The sequence below is a fragment of the Triturus cristatus genome, chromosome 3_1, assembly GCF_964204655.1.
Source record: "Triturus cristatus chromosome 3_1, aTriCri1.1, whole genome shotgun sequence".
NCBI lineage: Eukaryota > Metazoa > Chordata > Amphibia > Caudata > Salamandridae > Triturus > Triturus cristatus.
Window position 1 is genome coordinate 805,576,667 of NC_140583.1, and position 18,744 is coordinate 805,595,410.

The window sequence follows — 18,744 nt, forward strand, 5'->3', positions numbered from 1 at the left end:
GGATATTTTAGAGGCGGATACGGGGGAAATACCAACAAAGGGAGAGGCCGAGGTAACAACAGCACTTGTGCCTCCCCCACTAATTAGCAGTGACTTCCCTCCACTGCCTCCGGACCATTCCACTCAGGTCGGAGGGAGACTCTCACAGTTCCTACCTGTCTGGAATTCCATCACTACAGAATTCCATCACTACAGACAAGTGGGTAAGACAAATTATCCAGTATGGTTACTGCCTGGAACTTACAGCTACCTCACCCACCATACCACCCAAACAGCGTCCTATGTCCAACACCTCCCGCTCTTAAAACAAGAAGTTCTCTCACTGCTTCAAAAGCAGGCAATAGAACTAGTTCCCTTACAGCATCAAGGAACAGGGATTTACTCGCTGTATTTCCTAATACCGAAGAAGGACGGGGCCCTAAGGCCAATACTCGACCTCAGACCCCTCAATCTCTATATACAGTCAGATCATTTTCATATGATCACTCTCCAACAGGTCCTCCCACTGCTTCAACAAGGCGACTTCCTTGCCACACTAGATCTCAAGGACGCCTACTTCCACATTCCCATACATCCTGCTCACTGGAAGTATCTAAGGTGCATAGTGGACGGACAACACTATCAGTTCAAAGTCCTTCCATTCGGGGTAACCACCGCACGCAGAGTGTTCACAAAGTGCCTTGCGGTAGTAGCAGCACACTTGAGAAGACAACAAATCCATGTCTTTCCATATCTCGACGACTGGCTAATAAAAGCCAAGTCATTCAACCAGTGTGTTCATCACACTCATCAAACCATCCAGCTGCTACACGACTTGGGATTCACAGAAAACGACCCCAAGTCAAATTTTCAGCCCTCCCACATACATCAATATCTAGGGGCCACAGTAGACACCTTCGGAGCTCCTGCATATCCCAATCCAGCCAGGATAGCCAGTATGCAAACACTAATCACCAGATTTCAACCACAGCATTCCCTCCCAGCAAGGGTATTCATACAGCTCATCGGAATGATGACATCTTGTATCTTTATCGTACCTCATGCAAGACTTCAGATGCGCCCCTTACAGGAATGCCAAGCACGTCAGTGGAACCAGGCTCAAGGACAATTTACAGATTTGGTGTTGGTGGACAGTCGCACACGTCGCTCTCTGCAATGGTAGAACACACGAAACCTGTCCAAAGGGCGGCCGTTCCTCGAGCCAGTTCCACAAATAGTGCTAACAGCAGACGGATCACTCACCGGTTGGCGAGCCCATCTCCTAAACCACACAATTCAAGGCAAATGGACCACTCAACAGAAAGTGCTCCATATCAATCACCTAGAATTACTGGCAATATTTCTAGCATTAAAATCATTCCAAGTACATCTACAGCACAAGACTGTTCTAGTCTGGATGGACCACATGACAGCCATGTATTACATACAGAAACAAGGAGGCACACATTCTTTGCAGCTGTCCCAGCTCGCACAAAACATTTGGATATGGGCCATTCCACGAAACATATACCTGCGGGCAGAACATCTTCCAGGAGTTCACAATCGGATTGCGGAAGTCGACAGACACAGCAGATACACGAATGGGAACTTCATCCCCAAGTTCTTCAACCATTTTTCCAAATGTGGGGTCAACCAGACATAGATCTGTTCGCCACACACGCAAATACAAAATGCCCAACCTTCGCCGCCAGGTTACCACACCAGTTGTCTAAAAGCAATGCAATATGGATTAACTGGTCAGGCAGATTTGCCTACGCTTTTCCGCCACTCCCACTGATTCCTCTAGTAGTACACAAGCTCAGACAATAGTCTCTCAATATGATGTTGGTGGCTCCCACATGGGCACGCCAACCGTGATTCACAACATTACTGGAACTCTCAGTAGTTCCACACAAAAAACTACGCCTCTCCCCAACATTGCTAACGCAGAACCATGGAGAGATAAGGCACCCCGATCCAGGTCAACTGAATCTAGCCATCTGGCTTCTAAAGTCCTAGAGTTCAGTTATCTTAACCTTCCGCCGGTCTGTATGAACATCATTAAAGAAGCGAAACGCCCTACTACTAAAGCTTGCTATGCAGCAAAATGGAAAAGATTTGTCATCTACTGCATAACAATAACAGTGATCCGCTGGATGCTTCCATCCAGGACATCATTTGACATTTGCTACACTTGCAAAGATGTAATCTTGCATATTTATCCATACAATTACATCTAGCAGCACTTGCTGCTTATTTACAAAACAGACAACACTTGTCACTATTTAGAGTACCTGCAATTAAAGCCTTAAAATAATAATTCCTCCCAGAATCCCACCCTCTCCGGTGTGGAATTTAAACATTGTTCTTACCAGGCTCATGGGTCCCTCATTTGAAGCTCTACATAAATGTGAACTTCAGTTCCTCAAATGGAAAGTATCTATCCTTGTCGCAATTACCTCTCTCCGAAGGGTAAGTGAGATCCAGGCTTTAACCATACAAGAACCATTCGTACAAATACACCGTAACAAAGTGGTTCTCAGAACAAATCCAAAAGTCCTTCCCAAAGTCATCTCTGCTTTTCATCTTAACCAATCAGTTGAGTTTTCCAAAACCCAAACTCTGTGGCAGAGAGAGCTCTTCACACACTAGACGTCAAAAGGGCCCTACTTTATTACATTGACAGGACTAAGCCCTTTCAGAAGACAAAACAACTGTTTGTAGCCTTCTACCCACCTCATAAAGGTAACCCCATCTCCGAAGCTGGGATCGCGAGGTGGATAGTAAAATGCATTCAAATATGCTACCAAAAGGCTAAACGCTCATTCACAATTCCCCCCTAGAGCGCATTTAAGACGCAAACTAGGGGCTTCCATGGCATTCTTAAGAAACATTCCCTTAGATGACGTATGTAAAGCAGCAACATGGTCTACACCACATTCTATTGTATTGACGTGCAGGCTAAGCAACAAGCTTCTGTTGGCCAGGCTGTTCTTAAAACCCTTTTTCAAACTACTGCAGCAGATACAGGTGACCACAGCTAGGGGAGACACTGCTGTACAGTCTATGCATAGTGTACAATCTGCAGCTCAGAGTTGTACACGCTCACCCGCCTCCCCGGAACCTGTATCTGCTCAAGTATTATCTTAATTAGATACATTCACATGGGCATCTCTTACTTCTTACTGACTCGATTTCCCATCATGGCGAAAAACAATCTGAGGATGGAGTCGATGCCCATGCGCACTATCGTCCAAGGGAGGAGTCACCTATCTCGTGACTACAAAAGACTCTTCCAAAACAACAACAAAGTGCAAGCTTCCGAGCCCAACACCAGATGGCGATCTATGCATAGTGTACGACTCTGCAGCTCTACATGCCAAGAACAGATGCATACTGGTAAGTAGCATTTTCCTTCACTACATCGCATTAGTAGCCTCGAGTCCTTGTTAATGAAAAGGAAAGGAATGCCTTTATAATGCATGTGGTGGTAAAGTTCTCATGTAGGTCCCTGTGTTTATGCAACATGTGCAGGCGCTGCAGAAAGTGTCCCGGTGTCAGAAAATGACATGCAAGCTCAGCATATTTCTGTAAATCCGGGAGAAGTAGGAAAGGAACGTGGCACTCCACTGAAAGCAGCCAGCTTTGCAGCTCTGAAAATAGTGGGTAGACCGCGTCTACCCTCGACTCGAGCCGTTTTCAACTCAGGAGTAAATAAAAGCTGGACCATGAACTCTGTTTTGCAGAAGCTCCCCAGCTGTGAGGAGGCCATGAAACCAAGGTGTGGCAAGCACTTTGGCCGCCCTGATGTGGCCACATAAAACGGTGGGGTGCTGGCGGGTTTTTTATATTTATCCCCTCGGCAGCCGATTGAAGAGCGGGGGGTTATGACGAATGCCGCACTGAGATCGGCTGCCTCCCCCATATCTTGTGCCAAACCCCACCCCCATTCCCCCCCACCCGTTGCTACGCCGCTGCCATGAATACAACTTTCTTCATACCACCCTTCATGGAGTGGACTGGAAAGTCTTCAGCAGATCAGAGTTTCCTTCTCGCAGCCCCACGCACTGTGAACTTCAGCTGTGCAGAGATGCCTGACATGAAGCCCTGAACTATTAAAAAAAAGTGATGGATGAAATGCTTAAATTAATCTCAGCCACTGGTTATTACTCGGGCTGCATTCCAATCCATCGATATTTTACACACCGCCTGAGTTTGGACCCATCGTTATGCAAATCAGTTTTAGCTCTGCTCTAGTGGCAACAATCCAGTTCGAGCTGTCAGGCCAGGTCCTCCCTTGACCGAAACACAGGCAACCCAGGGTCCGCAGCGTAAATTTACAAGGTGACTTGAAGAGGAGCCTCAGTATATGTTTAGCTTGTAAAAGCCATCATTAGAAACCTGTTTATAAAATTGGAGCATAGGTTTAAGTCCTCCTCAAGTATCAGAAGTGATGTGGTAATGCTTTTTTTGTCTCACCTGCAAGACTTACGGTGTATAGTACTAATACTGAGCTTTGTGTCAGTCCACGGCCTATCTTTGCTTGGCTTTTTTGTCTGTCTCATTTGGTTAGTTTTCATTCTATGACTTGTGTTCCTTTTCTTGTGTTTGTCCATTTCATGAAGCATAGCTACTTTACAATGGGGAAAAAGCAAGTCTCCACCTGATACTGAACTCCACTGCCTTTTGGTTAGGTTTACGCTGTTGAAATGCTACATACATAAGATTTTGACTGCTTTCCCTTCAAATTTCCTACCTCCTCTCTCTGCTTTTTTCTTTCGTTTGTGTTTTTTTCTCATTCCTTCCCACTCACCTGTTGCCCCCTCACCCCTTCCTTCCCAACCTGTGACATTTAATTGCTTCCCCACACTCAATCCCCTCTCCTCCTTTGCTCCGCCACCTTACCTCATCAAATAGTTTATTTTTCTATTTTGAGGACTCGACAGCTGCAATTTGCCAGCGGATCACCCCCTTCTCCATAATGTGCTTTCACACAAACTGCTTTTTTATTTACTTCTCCAAGGCGGACTTGAAACAATAAAAAAAAGTCCACCACAGCATCATAAAGCACACATGCATGATGTCGCCTTTGTCTGTTATCATGCTAGCAAGGCCATACAGAAAAAAATGGCTGCTACAGTATCATGATGCATTCATATATGGGCATGCATGGTGATGCTTGCACATGTATAAGTGATCATGCTGGGACTTGCCTTTTGGGTGTTTGTTTTTGCCAGAATGGTTCATTTTTTTACTTCCCCTGTTGGACAGCATCAGCAACAAGCATTTGCAAATCCAAAAGGTCAAGTAACTCCATTAAAAGGAGAGACCTAGTACCTGTTGGCTGTGCCAGTGCCTGTTATATTCTTTTTATGTTTGGATGCTTGAAACTGGGGTGCTGAGGTTTCAGTCCACTGAGTTGTCCAGCCTGGTACGCAGAGCCGGACCAGTGCACGGAAAGAGAAAGGATGCACCTCAGCATTAGCACTGGAACCAATGCAATATTGTGGAGCAAAAACCTAATGGAAGGTAGAAACCTAATAATTCCCAAAGTTCCTTGTGTCAATAGCTCCAAAGGACAGTAATGTATCAAATCTAGTAGCTATCTCTACAGAGCTCATATCTCAACTCCAGAAGTTATTTGCTCCTTATTGTTTTCTTTGCGTCATGTCTACCACCCTTTTCTTCTTCCTGTCAATAAAAGTCCTTCTTTTCATTTAACTCATAGAACTCACTGAACATTCGATGTCTGTTACTGTATAATACAGTATCTTGAGTTTTTAACATCTATCACCTCTGCTATTAAGCTGTGATTGTCTACCTTGTTACCAAGTTATATACCCAAAGAGAGATTCTAGTTTATCTAACTCACATCTCAATAAACCCTTGCAAGAGTCCTTTTTACGATGTCCATCCACCTGATTAATCACCATTTGGGCTGTAGAAGGACCCTGTCTCTGAAATGCCCTAGTTAGAGCTTGAATCCACTTGCATACGACTTAATGAACTCCTGTAAACTGCACTATTCAGAATATCCTGTAACTGAACTCAGCACAGGCGTGTTGTGAGGGTAAGATTTTTGAAAATGGTTCATCCATTATTCTCAGCTCGACTCCAGCCTCCCCTTTTACCAACAAACTGCTTTCTTCCATCTCTCTGAGGCTCAGAAGAAAGCAGAGGGTGACAGCCTTTCTTGAAACTGCACCAAAATAAATTAACTATGCTCTGTGTTGAAGGAGGTCAAGATAATAAATGCATCTTAGTAGTTCTCTGCAGCTTGTCTGTGACTTTTGTAACAAACTGACTAGAAACCAAGTATTAAACCCTTCATCCCATGATAATTAGGTGAGCAGTCCCCAGGAGACCAGAGCATCTACTTTCTGGTAGAAGATTAAAAATGATGAACACTCTGAGGGAGGTAGTGTTTCGCCATGAGCAGACCTACTCTAGATGTGACTTTGAATATGGTAGTGTTGTGGCAGACCCGACTCCTCATGGCTGGGGAAAAGGTGGTGACCCCAGACAAAGGAAGAGTTTATAAATGCAATGTCTCAGCTTGGAAACACCAACAAAGAACACGCCTATGTGAAGTTGTAGTGGCGCCTGGGTCAGACAAGTCTCTCTGGAGAGATGAGGCTGTGTCATGCCAAATTGCCAGCTATACACTTGCAATAAGATTTAGAGGCATCAGACCATTAACCCTGCCCAGTTGCTGGAGGGTGAGACAAGGGGAGCAATAAATGAGGAAACAGATTTTTGGCATGCCTCTCCTAAGAGGAGTACTAGTGGAGAACCATCATGATTGAGCTAGCAGTCTGAATCCTCTTCCTCCCTTGATGATGCAGCAAAATGAAAAATCTAAACAAGGTATGCAGTTCCTAGAGAAAGACTAAGTCGGATGGTTCCAAGATAAGGAATATGCTCCAATAGGAGCGCGGGCCCTCACATCCGAATGGGTGTCATGCATCATCATTGGGCTAGCTCCTCGTCGGGCGGTACTGCAATGCCAAATGGGCACCCACGATGGGGCACTTTGCCAGATATCTTTTTTTTAAATAGCCGTTTGATGAAGTGGGAGCGTGGGGCTAATATTGTACTATAGATTGGTGAAACAAGTGAGTTAAAATAGGTGAAGCGATGCTCAGGGACAATCAATTTAATGAATGAGAGCACTAGCCTAGTTAAACATGTGTCCGCTACCTTAGGATATAATGGTCCTATATAGTTCAGTGGGTTAATCATTTACTTGGTCAACATGTTTCTTGCCTTGATTTACTGGTAAGACCCTATTAAAGTGCACTGGGTGTGCCTAGGACCTATAAATAAAATTTTACTAGCGGACTTGCAGCACTGATTGTGCCACCCAGATAAGTAGCTCTGCACCCATGTCTCAGACCTGCCACTGCATTGTCTGTGGGGGCAGTTATAAACTGTCATGTTGACCTGGCAAGTGCACCCACTTGCCAGGCCCTAAACGTCCCTTATACTACATGTAAGGCACCCCAAGGTATGCCCAAGGAAGCCCCATGGGCAGTGTATTTAAAAGGTAGGACATGTATCGGTGTGTTTTACATGTCCTCATAGTGAAATACTTCATATTTTCTTTTTCCCTATTGCAAAGACTATCTCTCCCAAAGGGTTTTCATTGGAGCTGCCTTGTAACCTCTTACAAGTGTAACTTCCAATTGGGAAGGAATAGAGATTTGGAGTTCGTGGTCCCTGAACTTACAATTTAAAAGTGCATCTTCTGGTGAAGTTGGTTTTTAAATTGCCAGTTTAAAAAAAATTGGCATTTTCTTGCTTATCCATTCTGTGCCTCTGCCTCTCTGTAGAATCCGGGTGAGGGTGAGGGTGACAGTTGGGCTCTTGTGCATTCAATCTACACAGTCACTCAAAGGAAGCTGAGATGTGTCTTGCATATCCTGATGGCCCATCGTCAGGCTGATGGGCTTTCCTGAGCTAGAGTGATGGAAGGAGTTGTCGCTGACACCTGAATAGAGTTGTGCCTTCCCTCACACAAAGCTGTCTCCAACCCCATGTAGTGTGTTTGAAGCCAGTTCAGGGAAAGGCAGGGTTTTGTGCACTGCAAAGACTTTACTTTGAAGTTCTGGAGGTGTGACACCATAACTTCGGAACACTTCTGGACTGAGGACATTCGGCCAGTAAGAAGAGCTGTGTTGCTGTCAGAATGGACTACCACTTTGCTCTTTGCTTTGCTGTGTTGGCCTGCTCCTGGCTGCTTCTGTTTCAGGTAGTGGAAGGACTGGACTTTGCTTTCTACATCCTGCTTTCCAAGTTTCTCCAAGGGCTTGCATTGAGCTTGCCTCCGGTATCAGAGAGTTCATCCACATCTTGTTACCAGCACTGGTACTCTTCTTCTGTGAGTCCTGCATTGCCAAGGGGTGCCAGAACTAGTCCTGGGCCCTTGGACCTGAGTGGTTGCGCTGTAACCTCCAGAAAAGCAAACCCGATGCCACTGCCTGCACCGAAGCCGTGGTCACCGCTCATGAGGAGCCCGAAGCATCGAGCGCAACGACATCGCAACCCCGACCTCACCGACGACATTGCTTCACATCGTTATTGACGCAGCCGTCTGCACCGTAGCCTGGAGCACGACGCATTGCCTCGATGACCTCGCAGCCTCTGGTGTACAGGCGACCGCACAATCGACTCCAACCTTGTCTCCAACGCTTGCACTGTGGCTGAGGGCACTGCTCGTGAAGAGCACGAAGCATCACCCCGTCTCACATCGCAGCCCTGGGTCTGCCAACGACTGCGCTCAGCCCTGCCGCTGTCTGCCCCACAGCTGTGGTCACTGTTCATGAAGGGCATGACGCATCGACTGAAACAACATCGCAGCCCTGGCCATGCCGACGCCAGCGCTCCTGACCTCGACGTCGCGGCATGTGACTCTGACGACTTCTGCCCAACCTTCGGAACTGACACCCGGCGGCGCCGCCTCCTTGGATTTCATCACGAGATCCCCAATGCCCCTTCACTTCCAAAGGTACTGTTTAGCAGGTATGTCTGATGCCGTATCACTGAAGTGTTGGATTGTGTTGTTCATGAAGCGTGATAGATCCAGTTGGCCCTATCAACTTCTAGGAACTGTATTTTTAAGTTTAATCTTGCAAAATTCTTTTCTTGCATATGTTGGATTTTTATCGTTTTGGTCTTGTTTTACCCAGATAAACAGTGGCTATTTTTCTAAATTGGTGTGGAGTTCTTGTGTAGTGTTTTCGCTTTGTGTGTACAAAAGCTTTACACATTGCCACTGATATAAGCCTGACTGCTTGTGCCACACTACCAAGGGGTTAGCTTAGCTGTGTAATGTGCTTACCCTGACTAGAGTGAGGGCCCTACTTGGACAGGGTGCATGCTGACTGCCAACTAGAGACCCTATTTCTGACAAGTGGCATTCTAAATGTAAACAGGCTAAAAAAACTGCTCACTTGGAATGGATGGTGTTGGAGTCAGAGGGTAAATATCGGGAAGACCACCCAAAGTTTGAACTCCAGAAGCTGACATCGGTTAAAATAAACCACCAACAGGCTCTGCTAAATGAATGTTAAAAGATATGGCTTGCATCCCACAGCCGCCTGCAACCAGGAAGATAAAATTGGGAAATTACTGCACTGGTTAAGTCGTAGGGAAGAGGAAGGCAGACACATTAGTAGTATTTTAATCGAAGACTGTGAGCCCATAACCCACCCAGGAGAAATACCCCACGAATTTGCCCAATAGTACCTCACCCTATATGACCACTCAAACATATCTTGCACGAGACTCTTGACACACACCTGTCCCCACTTCAGCTGTCTCACCTTACGCAAAGGGGTAGCACCTTGTCTAGACAAAGCACTGACACCTGATGAAATCTCAGACACAGTTAAACAACTGTATCTGTTAGAAACTATTAGCGGCAGGTTCCTTACCTTTGAATTTCCCAGGCGTCAGGCCAGATCCGGAAACTTTTGCTGAACAATATACCTTGCGCGCGACATCGGGTGGCTCCATTCGGCTCTGCGTGATGTCGTAGGCATCGGTTATGATGTTGCGGTGCCTACGTAGGCGCCACCCAGGAGCGCGGACGTCTGTTCTTTTCTTTCCGCGCCAGTTAAGCGCTGATCTGGGAAGAGCTACCCCTCTGCCGGCAGGCTTTTTCTCGACTTTTGTCGATATTTTTGACGACTTTGTGTGCGAGGGATGTTGAGTAGGAAGACAGGTTTTAAACCGTGCGCAACTTTTTCCCGCATGATGTTGTTTACCTGTCCCCACCGCATATGTCTGTGGTGTCTTGAACGTGACCACGATTCAAAGCTGTGTTCAGACTGCCGGGCGATGGCTCCGAAGACCTTGAGGGAGCGGGCGATAAAGTTACTCGCGGCCCGGCAGTCGACACAGTATAGCGGGACTCCGAGGAGGTCACAAACTTGTTCGAGGAAGAGGAGGTTGCGGGATCGCTCACTGAGCCCTAAGTCCTCTTCCTCCCATTCGAGGTCATTTGGACACTCTGGGAAGAGGCACTAGAAGAAGAAGAAGTCCAAGCGGACTTCGACTTCGCCTCAAATGGCGTCTGTCGTTGAAAGAGGTTAGGAACACCGACGCTCTAGTCACGGTTCTGCGGAGCAGGAGCCAGAGTCGATTTTGCGTCTCCCTCCATTTCCGGAAGCCGGAGCAACTCCCGCTCAAATTAATGATTTTTACGAGGCCATGTGCCGCATATTTGAGCGGAACAACCCCGTTGGTGAGCCCTCGGGCCCCACGGGGGCAGATGGGGCCCCATCGGGTTTAACGCAGTCTGCTTCGGCCACGGTGCCGGTGGGGCCTCAGGGATCCAGATCCGGATTTACGTCGGTCGTAGCAACGCGACCTTCCCCGGTGTCAAACCCGAAGTCGGTGCCTGCAACGGCGCCGGCAACAGTCGGTGGCGCAGGCCCCATCTTCATCCCCGACAACAAGGATCCGGACTGGCGTAGAGCGACTCTGATTCCGACGTCGACAGAAACCCAGGGGTTCTATGTTGTCGCCTGAGCACTTTGTGGACGTGCTAGGCTCAGGAGAGGAATGGGAGGAGTCTGGAGACCCTCTAGAGAACCAGGATGTGTCTGGGGCGACAATTGACTGGTATGGGGAACTTGGGGAAGCCAGTGGTCTGGATACTTCCCCAGACACTGGCATGCTCTCTCCGCCTACTGTGGCTACGGAGGAGGGGGCGTCCTATGCCATGGTGGTTAAGAGGGCAGCTGAGGTCCTTGGACTGGTGTTGCCCTCAGTGCAGGTCAGAAATAATCTCCTGACTGAAGTGCTTCAACCTGGGGCTTCCACCTCTGAACCCCTTTTGCCCTTTAATGAGGCGCTTATGGACGTCCTAATAGGAACATGGTCCTAGCCTAGCACAGGGGCTCCTGTGAACAGGACGATTGCACACCGCCATCGCTCAGCACCGGGCAAACCAAAGTTCCTCAGCTAACACCCCACCCCAGAAAGTTTGGTGGTGCAGGCCTCTACTTCCCAGGTTGCATTCCCTTCAGCCACTCCAGATAGGGAATCCAAGAGACTGGACTCATTTGGGAAGAAGATGTTTTCTTCCTCCAGTCTGGCATTGCGGTCGGTGAATACAGCATGCTTATTGGGCTGTTTCTCCCACTCTCTTTGGGAGAAGGTTGTGCAGGTGCTGCCACAAGTCCCGGAGGAGGCCCGGGCTGTGCTCTCCCAAGCTGTCAAGGATGGGAGAGATGCAGCAAAATTCGCCATACGGTGTGGTTTGGATATGACCGATTCGCTGGGCAGATCTATTTCAACGACAATGGCCTTGAGGTTCCACGCCTAGCTTTGCACAACTGGCTTCTCTAGGAATGTCCAGGCCAATTTGATGGACATGCCTTTTGATGGAACCCGCCTTTTGATGGAACCTGCCTTTTTGGAGAAAAGACATTCAGCCCTGGTCAGGTTCAAGCACTCTCGAGCTACGGCCAGATCGTTGGGCCTCTCCTCCACTCCTCGAGGCCTGTCTTCCTTCTGTGGTAGCGGAAGGGTTTCCAGCCGCGTCATCCCTATCCTAGCCACCGTCCCACTCAGACTACCCAAGCTATGTGTGGACGCGGTACATTCCGCCCTTGGAATGGAGGCCAGAAATCGTCTAACACACTTCCCCCGGCAGCCGCAGCCTCCAAGCACTCCTAGGCTGATTCTGCAGGACCACACTACTCCAGTGGGTGGGAGAATTTGCCACCATTTCCCCCACTGGAGATCTATAATATCAGACAAGTGGGTCTTGCAGATCGTCCAGGAGGGCTATTCTCTTGCTTTCCTGTCTTTTCCTCCTACTACTCTGCCGAGTCAGGAATGGCTGGCGAAGGATCATTTAAGGCAGCTCCAAGAGGAAGTTGCAGCTCTTTTGGCCAAAGGAGCTATAGAAAGGGTTCCAGCTTCAGAAGTAGGCAGTGGCTGTTATTTACGCTACTTTCCGATTCCAAAGAAGAATAAGGGGCTACGGTCCATTTTAGTTCTTCGGACAATCAATCTCTTCCTCAAAAAAGGAGAAATTCAAGGTGCTCACATTGGCTCAGGTCTTGTCTGCCCTAGACCAAGGAGACTGGATGGTTGCTTTGGACCTACAGGATGCATATTTTCACATTCCCAAACTGCCGGGCCACAGGCGTTACCTGCGGTTCAAGGTAGGCCACAAGCACTTTCAGTTTACCGTTCTCCCCTTCGGTCTTAACAGTGCGGTGGTTGCAGCTCATCTGCGCAGGTTCGGGGTATCAGTCTTCCCCTACCTCGAAGACTGGCTGTTGAAGGCGTCCGCGCCACAGGCAGTCATCTCCCACCTTCAGACTACGGCGGACCTCCTGCATTCACTGGGATTCTCTATAAACGTGCCAGAGTCACACCTGACTCCTTCTGAGACGCTGTCTTTCATCTGAGCTGTTCTGGACACAATACAGTTTCAGGCTTATCCTCCCGAGCAACGAGTCCAGGATATTCAGGTTATGATTCCGATATTTCAGCCTCTATCCTGGATTTCGGTGAAGTTGACTCTGAGGCTGTTGGGCCTCATGGCCTCCTGCATCCTGCTGGTAAGACACCCGAGATGGAGTATGCGGGCTCCGCAGTGGGACTTGAAGTTCCAATGGGCACAGAATCAGGGAAATCTTACTGATGTGGTCAGATCTCGGAAAGAACTGCGAAGGATCTGCAATGGTGGTTAACGAATCGAGATTGGGTCAAAGGCAGACCTCTCTCTCTTACCCAACCAGATTTATTTACAGTCGTGACGGATGCGTCACTTCTGGGATGGGGCAGCCACTTGGCAGAGATGGAGTTCAGGGGTCACTGGTCTCCTGCGGAGATGGGGCTCCGCATAAACTTGTTGGAGCTCCGAGTGATTCACTTGGCATTGAAAGCATTTCTTCCCTCTGTCAAGGGGAAGTTGGTGCAGATGTTCACAGACACCACCACCGCCATGTGGTACTGCAATAAGCAAGGCGGGGTGGGGTCGTGGACCCTTTGTCAAGAGGCCCTGCGTCTCTGGACATGGCTGGAACAGCAGGGCATAACCCTGGTGGTTCAACACCTGACAGATTCTCTGAACGTCAGGGCAGACGATTTCAGCCGTCGATGCCTAGCGGATCACAAATGGTGCCTCCAGTCGGAGGTGGCACAAGGTCTCTTTCAGCAGTGGGGAGAACCTTGGTTAGATTTCTTCGCCTTTGATGAGAACGCACAATGTCAGCAGTACTGCGCGATGGAGTTTCCAAAGCGGCTTTCGCTCAGCGACGCGTTTCGTCTTGAGTGGAGCTCAGGCCTGTTGTACGCCTTTCCGCCCATATCACTCCTGCCCAGGGTTCTGAAGAAGATCAGGAGCGACCGGGCCCAGGTTATCCTTGTGGTGCCGGACTGGTCAAGGAGAGTCTGGTATCCAGAGCTTCTGAGTATGAATGTCGATCCTCCCATCAGGCTGCCCCTTCGGGAGGATCTTCTGTCCCAGCAGCAAGGGAGGGTTCTCCACCCGAACCTGTCAACTCTGCGCCTCCATGCATGGAGATTGAGCGGCAGCAGTTGATAGTTTTTGCCCTTCCTCACGAAGTCTGTAATGTTATTCTTGCGGCTAGGCGGCCCTCCACTAAGTCGGTATACGCCTGCCGTTGGCAGAAACTTGTATTGTACTGTAGAGAAAGGTCTATTGATCCTCTTTCTACTGTCCTTTTGTTCACTCTTACCCTTGCCCAGCAGGGCTCTTCCTTGAGAACTCTCTAGGGTTACCTGTCTGCTCAGTCTGCTTTTTTGCGGCTGCCAGACCAGCCTTCCCTCTTTAAATCTCCTATTGTAAATAGATTTTTGAAAGGGTTGGTTCATTTATGTCCACCTACACCCTTTGTTATGCCTCAATGGGACCTTTATTTGGTCCTCACTTATCTGATGTGCGCTCCTTTCGAGCCTTTGCACAATTGTCCCCTCCGGCTGTTGACCATAAAAACAGCCTTCTATAGGCGATCACATCAGCCCGGAGGGTGAGCGAATTACAGGCGTTATCCAGCTTGCCTCCTTATCTTATGTCCTTTCCGGACAAGGTGGTCCTTCGCACCAGGGCATCATTTTTACCAAAGGTTGTGATGCCATTTCATCTGGGTCAGTCCATTACTTTGCCCACCTTCTTTGCTCCCCCACATCCCTCTAAGGAAGAGGAGCATCTCCACTAACTGGACCCAGAAAGAGCGTTGTTGTTCTACCTTGACCACACAGGAGAGTTCCGGGTGGATGACCAACTCTTTGTGGGGTTTGTGAGAGCAAAGAAGGGAAAGGCAGTGCAGAAAAGAACCATCTCTCGCTGGGTTGTTCTCTGCATTAGAATCTGTTATGCCTTGGCAAAGAAGCAGCCCTCTGAGGGATTAGGGGCCCACTCCACCAGGGGAAAAGCTGCTACTACGGCCTTGGCTCGGGGTATCCAAGTCCAAGACATCTGTCAGGCAGCGGCGTGGGCCTCATTGCACACGTTCGCAAAACATTATTGCCTTGATGATCAAGTGCGCAGGGACGGGCACTTTACCCGCTCAGTCCTGCAAGACTTTTTAGTCTAGCCCATGAGTCCGCAACCCACCGCCGGGAGGAATGGCTTGGTTATCTAATTCAAAGGTAAGGAATCTGCAGCCAGAAGTCTCTATCAGATAAACAAGTTACTTACCTTCGGTAACGCATTATCTGGTAGAGACTCTATCTAGCTGCAGATTCCTTAAAGCCCCACCCATATCTCCCCGTTTTGTGGACTGATGTTGTAGGTCTAGGGTTTCTCCTCTTTCAGTTTTGCACACGTTTACATCAGTTACTTCGTGGCTCTGTGCTTCTGGCTTGGAAAAACGACAAGTACTGACATTCGGGCGCCTGGGTGGTGCCTATGTAGGCACCGCGTCTCCATAACAGACGTCACGCGGAGCCGAATGGAGCCACCCGACATCGCGCGCAAGGGTATTGCTCAGCAAAAGTTTCCTGATCCCGCCTGAGACCTGGGAAATTGAAAGGTAAGGAATCTGCAGCTAGATAGTCTCTGCCAGATAATGCTTTACCGAAGGTGGTAAGTAACTTGTTCATTCAGGTAAAATTCCAGGGCCAAGTGGGGTTATAACCACAACTGTCCATGTATTTACAACACCAGGGGATGCCATCTGTCTCTCACGGGACCAAGGTTACGTCGTCATCACAGTTTACTTAAAATTAAACCACCTATTGTATAGAGGAGCCTTGTATAAACACATTTCAATTATCAACCCTGAGGTAAAGAAAATTGTAGCAATGTCCTAGTTAACCCTCTCCTTACGATTATTAATAAATTGGTCTATCAAGACCAAAGTGGCTTCATGCCAAATAAATCCATGCACCATAACGTATGGTGGCTGTTCAACGCACTAGCCTTGAGAAACCGATGGTTGAAACCCCTTGCAATGCTACTGATAGAATTTAAAAAAGTCTTTTAGTAACTTCACCTGAGACTACCTAGTCCTACCTCTCACTCATATGAGCTTCAACCTGACCTTTTTTCTTTTGTTTGTCTGCTGTGTAATAAACCCATTGTGTGTGTGAGTAAGCGAGGAGACCTTTCAGATTCTTTCACCTAAGGTAGGGCACCCATCAGGGAAATCCATTCGCACCACTGTTACTTGCTCTGGCTATTGGATCCTTCATCCAGATGCCCAGAGTAGCCGCACGGCTGGCAGTCCTTTGCACGTCACAACCCACAGAAGGCAAAGTGTCCTTATAGGCTGATAATCTCTTGATATACCTGTGTAATCCCCTTGACTCAGGACCACGGGCCGTACAAATCCTCGATCAGTTTGACACCAACTCTGTGCTCTGAGCCAGCTGGACCATATGTAGATTATTCCCTCTTAATGTCACTACTGATGTGATTGCCTGGAATGGACAGGCGGGAATTCAGATAAACGTGACGGGTTCAAGTATCAGAGTTTTCAAGAGCGAACAAGGAGTCTGTCTGGTCAGAGAATATACTTACTATACTAGGCAGTGTTCCTCCTTTCCACTATCACTGGTAGGTTGGCTGGCATTGGTCAAGGGGGTGTCCCTGTCCAAAGTGCTGTATGTTTGGCAAAACTATTGTTTTTGACTTCCCGCCTGTTTTCTAAAGAGCCTCACGTCCTTGATGAGATTTTTTTCCTCTTGCAGAATGGGTTCCCATGAGTGCGAATGGAGGGCTGGACATGGCAGACGTACCCTCATAGACTAAAAATGTCCATGCTAGGGCGATAGGCTCCTCTGGCCAGATGAAGTAATTTGACTAACTAAGAGAGAAATTTGGATTAATGCACTCACAAGTCTCTCATTGCCTAGAGCTCAAATGATTGTTAAAAAAAATGGCGATTGTTAAAAAAAAAGCTCCCTAGGCAACTACTGGTCTATTGGATGTATATGACCATGATTATCAATAAAACAAACTTTTTATTCATACAAAATCGTTTAAAAAGACCATTATTCAATCTATTTTACGATTTGGGTAAATACTTGTAGGACTTTACCATCACATAAATAAACAGAATTTATAACAATGATAACGGTTTTCCCAACGTCTTATACAATAAGCAAAGCTGTATGTCCTATATAAATGATCTGTGTGGGAAAAGATGGCACAATCAATGATAACGTTAAATATACATGCATTTGTAAAGCTCAAACAAGCTATTAATCACAATTTGCCACATTGGAAGAGGTGCCTGCCTTTAAGCCATTGGAAGCCAAAATGTCAGCAATGGGAAAGATTTCTAGAATCTATAGATTTCTTGTTATACACACCCAGGACACATTTTATAACTGAGACAGGCGTGGGAGGTGGGTGAAGGCCCACTTGAAGAGGAGGAACGGGCATTTGCATTCATGGTGCTGAAACAGTGATTTCAATCAGATATAAGTTAAATTCCTGCATAGGATCTAGTTCACCTCAACATGTTTATGGCATAAGTATAGGTGTCCACTTCAACTTGCCTTGGGTGCCTGACTGAGCATGGCAACTTCCTCCATGCATTTGCCCCTTATGGAAAGGCATTGTTCAAACATTCCAAGCGGTTCTAGGCCACCAACCTGACTTCACTCAGAAATTAGTTCTACTGAACATTCTATAGCATGAGGTATACATGCAGGCAAATGTGGCTCTAGTAAGTCTGGTGATGGTATTAGCAAAAAGGGACATGGTACAAAACTGGAGCAAAATTATTTACCAGAGATTCATTAAATGGAAGGCTGGGCTCGATACCTGCCACAGACTATATGGCGCAACCGGCCTCAGTATCGGTACCAGGGAAGGAGAGAGTCAGATTGACACCCCCATAAAAGACACAGGCCTGGGTTACTGACCTTTCCATAAATATAGTAACCAATCCAGTGACTGCTGGAGAGAGATGCCGGAAATCGTGTACTGAAAACATGTACTTTATTGACTGTAGAATAGTGATGATCCTTTAGTTTACAGCAATGTATTGCTCTTGTAAATGTTTTTTTCACCTAAATGCAAATGAAGTGAGTTTAAAAAATAAATAATTAAGTAGTTAATTAGTGTACAAGTGTACTGGTGGTCTTGGGACACTGACGGTAAACAGCAGTTCTCAACCCACACAAATATTTATGGCCTGCCTAGTGTGCAGGAAAAGGGTGGATATTAACACTATGGCTGATTTAAGTTTCATCTGCTAACTTCTCCTGCAAATATGATAAAAACCTGCTTTTATGAAAGATTTGGGACTAAGTATTAGCCTTCCTTACTTTGTCTTAACCTTACGTTATATTATAGGTTAGGCAGTACTGATGGATTACCATTGCATATTAGTATGCTTTGATCATTTTAACAATCTAATTCCCGGCACAGGACTGCTCGTTAGCATATGGCCATGCTATTGTGTTACCTAAGCTCAGCACCATAGGTAAAGTAAAAATGTCAGATTTGAAGATAAGACAATTTAACCTAGAAATCGAACTCAGAAGGATGAATCTTTGACTCACACTTGAATGGCCCTGGATTATTTGTGCATTCGTTTTGCTTTGTCCTTGGTTGCTGTTCAGTTTGCTCATGTACATGATATGCACCGTCTCTCTGTGAGCTTGGTGTTATTTGGGCTATTTCTTATGTACACAATTCATGTATTTCTCATCTGTCAGAGCTTTAACCTAGTGTTGGTGTGAAAAGACATTTCCCACTTCTCAAGGGCCCTGTCCATTTTCTTGCGTGCCTTGTGTGTGCATATTGAACGTGCCTCTTCTCTG

The 18,744-nt window shown here is 47.2% G+C and overlaps 1 protein-coding gene across 1 annotated transcript in view; it reads left to right on the top strand.

Moving 5' to 3' along the window:
* The window catches only part of USP40 (ubiquitin specific peptidase 40), a 667,009-nt gene that overhangs the window by 466,014 nt on the left and 182,251 nt on the right, over window positions 1-18,744 (top strand). The gene's annotated exons all lie outside the window — the stretch shown is intronic.